We start from the raw sequence: 5000 nt of genomic DNA on the forward strand, positions 1-5000 counted from the left end.
TATATATATATATATATATATATATATATATATATATATATATATAGAGAGAGAGAGAGAGAGAGAGAGAGAGAGAGAGAGAGAGAGAGAGAGAGAGAGAGGGAGAGAGAGAGAGAGAGCAATAGATAGATAGATAGATATAGATATAGGTATAGATAGATAGATAGATAGAGATAGAGATAGATAAATATAGATATAGATAGATAGATAGATAAATATAGATATAGATAGATAGATATAGATATAGATAGATATAGATATAGATATAGATAGATAGATAGATAGATAGACAGATAGATAGATAAATATAGATAGATAGATAAATATAGATAGATAGATATAGATATAGATAAATAGACAGATAGATATAGATAAATAGTCAGATATATATAGATATATGATAAGATCCCGCCCTTTTCCGAAAAAACTATGGAAAAAAACGATTTCTCAACCAGGCGTGTTGCAATCCTCTCACAGATTGACAGATAATTGCTAACTAGATAGACTGATGAAGATTCAAACCCGTATGATTTTGCGGTCAAATGAAAAAAGATGATGATAGATTTGGGGAGATGAAGAAGAAGAAGAAAAAAAGAAGGTTGAAGATCCACACGAGAGCTTACGAGTAAAGACTGTAGGTTGGGAAAGAAAACTAAAGTGTAGGTTAAGTTAAGGAAGACTGTAGGTTAAGGTAGAGTGTAGGTTAAGGAAGAGTAGGTTAAGAAAGAGTGTAGGTTAAGAAAGAGTGTAAGTTAAGATAGAGTGTCTATAATGAAACGGAATGTTAGGGTGGTGACGTGAAGAGCTAATGGGGTTATTGTGAACCTGTAGGAGGTTAACTAAGGGTGACGGTCTGGGGAAATATTTATGACACGCGGAATTAGGGTGATAACCGAAGAATTTAACTAAGAAGATGAGAAAGACAACCCCGACCTAACCTCAAGGACTCAAAATATGTCTACGGACTCACACACAATCACTCACAATTACTCATACATCACGGACCTTAGAGTCCCACAAAGCTGCCAAAAGCCCTGTGCCAAAGGGTTAGAAAAGGTATTGGTCTCAAAGCTAAGGTCATCTCACGAGGCTGGCTAAGAATGAGGGAGAAAAGTGAGGGCGGAATGGGCTAACGTCAGTCTCCCGCAGGTTACAGCACTCTGGAGGTCTTATTTATCACTCTATCTCCTATTACTTATTAACTCTCCCTGCCCACCCACCTTAACCCTTATAAGGGCAAATTCTAAAGGGGTGGACGCCCTTTTTGTCTGCTATTCCTCGCTCACTCTCTCCCTCCCCCTCTCTCCCTCCTGCCCTCCCTCCCTCCCTCCCGCCTTCCCTCCCTCCCGCCTTCCCTCCCTCCCTCCCTTCCCTCCCTCCCTCCCACCTTCCCTCCCTTCTTCCCTCCCTCCCTCCCTCTCTCCCTCCCTCCCTCCCTCCCTCCCTCAGCCAAAGCATCCTTTCCGATAGTGGGTCTGAAATGCCCTTAATGTAAGGCGAGGCATAGTAATTTACGGTCGTAGGCCTATCATGAGCTATGTTATTTTGGATACAGAAAGGGAGGAGGAGGTGGAGGGAGGGAGGGGAGAAGGGGAGAAGTTAGGTTACACCCTCCCTCCCTCTCTCCCTCCCTTCCCTCTCGTCTTTATATAGGGACAAAAGGACATATTAATTTCTGTCTTCAGGGATGTACCGTATATGTGGCACCAAAATTTTGGATTCTTTCTCACATTACTCAACGCTTTATTGAATTTATAGGAAAATAATACATACACACACACACACACACACACACACACACACACACACACACACACACACATACACAAACACACACACACACACACACACACACACACACACACACACACACACACACACACACACACATATATATATATATATATATATATATATATATATATATATATATATATATACATATATATATATACACATAAGCTTTATCATGAGAAAATTTCTAACATCTAAGTAGATATGAATTTTCTTAACTATTAGAAAAATAGAGAAAAATAACCAAGACTTATTAATTAATAAGGCGCGCTAATATTGTGAAATATTATGAATTGTCATGAATTGATGTAGTTTGTGATAAAAAATATATATTAGGAAGAAACAATTTCGGTTTGTAATAGTTCGTGTGTGAGAAGAAGGTGAGTTAATTAAATGGGATATGAAGGAGGGAAGATGGGAAAAAAAGGAAGAGGAGGAGGAGGAGGAGAAGACGAAGGAATAGGAGGGAAAACAAAACGGAGAAGGGGGAGGAGGAGGAGAAGACGAAGAAGACGAAGGAATAGGAGGGAAAAGAAAAGGGAGAAGGAGAAGGAGGAGGAGGAGAAGAAGAAGGAAGAGGAGGAGGAGGAGGAGGAGGAGGAGAAGAAGAAGAAGACGAAAGAATAAGAGGGAAAAAGGGAGAAGGAGAAGGAGGAGAAGACGAAAGAATAGGAGGGAAAAGAAAAAGGAGAAGGGGGAGGAGGAGGAGAAGAAGACGAAAGAATATAAGGGAAAAGAAAAAGTAGAATAAGAAGGAGGAAGAGAAGAAAAAAAAGAAAGATCATAATCTAAGACAGAAAAATAATCATAGCAAAAGAAAAAAAAGAGAATTGGAACAAAGAAGAAAAAAAACACGACTGAAAGAGAGAAATTCAAAAAGAACTAAAAGACGCAAACACTTGCAATATAAGCACCAACGCTCATCAACTTGCAAGCAACGAGGTTTTGTCAGCGACCTTGAACCGGGCTCTCTCTGGCAGCCAACTTACCAACTGCATCTTGCAGGGATGAATTGCAAGTTCCTCTCGAATGTACCATTAGGCAACCCCCCGGAAGGTGAGTTGCCATGTTTTGTTTTTATGCGACGGTATTATGGATTCAAAAGGAGTTGAAAATACGATGTTTTTTTTTTTTTTTTTTAGAAATTTATAATAACAATGATTTTATTTCCTTAAAAAAAAGACTATGAAACCGATGACTTATTGGAAAATAAGATAAAATGAAATCGAAAGTTACTTATTACAAGACAAAATACGCAAGGATTAATTATATACACTATGATATGCACTGATTTACATACTTATAAACACACTCCTATAAGTAATCATAAGTAAACAATAACAACAAGAGAGAGCATTATCACTAAGATACATTTATATAGATATATGGACAAATGTACAAGATGGCGGGATGAAGGGAAAGGTTATTAAACATATTCAAAACAAGAGATATCTTATCATTAAAGATTTGATAACAGAGATAACAGAGATAACTTGACATGTAGTTTCTGCAGATGTATTTCTTGTGTTGAGTTGGGTTGAATTATGTTAGTGATGATGATTATTATTTTTTTAATATTATTAGTGTTGCAACCATAATTAATTTTGGAATCATTGCTCAGTATATGGAAACTATAACAAAAAGGAAATGACAACAACAGTTATATACAGCTATAACATTTATAAAAGCAACTGTAATAATAGTGATAACCATACTCATATTATTGATAATGTTTATATAGAATATATATATATATATATATATATATATATATATATATATATATATATATATATATATATATATATATGTGTGTGTGTGGTGTGTGTGTGTGTGTGTGTGTGTGTTGTGTGTGTGTGTGTGTGTGTGTGTGTGTGTGTGTGTGTGTGTGTGTGTGTGTGTGTGTGTGTGTGTGTGTGTGTATGTATGTATGTATCTCTCTCTCTCTCTCTCTCTCTCTCTCTCTCTCTCTCTCTCTCTCTCTATATATATATATATATATATATATATATATATATATATATATATATATATATATATATATACTGTATGTATGTATATAGATATATGTATATATATTTTTTCTATAAGTGATAACTGCTATAATCACATGATAACCATAACAACAAGAAGGAAGTTATCAAAACACAAAATTATCCAAAATTATTTCAAAAGAAAACGATTCATGAAAAAAATCGATAATACGCGACAATGACAAGCTCATCAATCACTCATTCATAATATATCATCAATGGGTGATAGGCCTACGTAATTACGCCCTTCATGCCTTAAAAAAGTACTCTAAACATCAATTACTTTTTGGACAATTTTCTCCATTCATCATTCACTTCATTCATACCCCCCCCACCCTCTCTCTCCTCCCCTCCCCCCGGCAGAATGTGAAATGATTGGACGGAAGAAATAAAGGGGGGAAGAGAGGGAGGAGAAGAAGGAGGAGGAGGAGGAGGAGGAAAAGAAGATGAAGGAGGAGGAGGAGGAGGAGGAGGAGGGAGAGGAGGGTGAGGAGAAGAATAGGGGGGAAGAGAAGGAGAAGGAAAAGGAGGAGGAGGAAAATAAGGAGGAAGAGGAGGAGGAAAAGAATAAGGAAGAAGAGGAGAAGGAGATAGAGGAGAATATTAAGGAAGAGGAGGAGGAGGAGAAGGATAAAAAGGTAGAAGGTAGAAGAAGGAAGAGAAGAACGAGAACAAGGCAAGAACAGAATGGTGATGACAGTGGTGACGAAGGATTTGTATTGGGATGTGGATGATAAGCATAGGTTATGAATACAGATATCCTGAGATACAAACAAGTGGGCGTACAATATAAGACATCTCCCTTCGCCAACACACGCCCATAAACATAGACACACACACACAAATACACACAAACACACACAAATACACACACACACATACATACACACTTATTTACTTACATACACACAAACACACACACACACACACACACACACACACATACACACTTACTTACCCCCCCCCCCCCACACACACACACTTCTTCCCCCCCCCCCACACACACACACTTACTCCCCCCCCACCTCTACCCCACACACACCCAAACACACAGAAACAAACACAAACGTCTAAAAAAAAAAAAATAAATAAAAAAAAATAAAAAAAAAACAGTCCAGCTGGCGCAGTCCATAGGCCTATCGTCGGCACCAGCTGCTTAAAAAAAGGCTCAGT

This window comes from Penaeus japonicus, unplaced genomic scaffold (assembly GCF_977035675.1).
Source record: "Penaeus japonicus unplaced genomic scaffold, GWHDUDI00000001_assembly GWHDUDI00000042, whole genome shotgun sequence".
Lineage (NCBI taxonomy): Eukaryota > Metazoa > Arthropoda > Malacostraca > Decapoda > Penaeidae > Penaeus > Penaeus japonicus.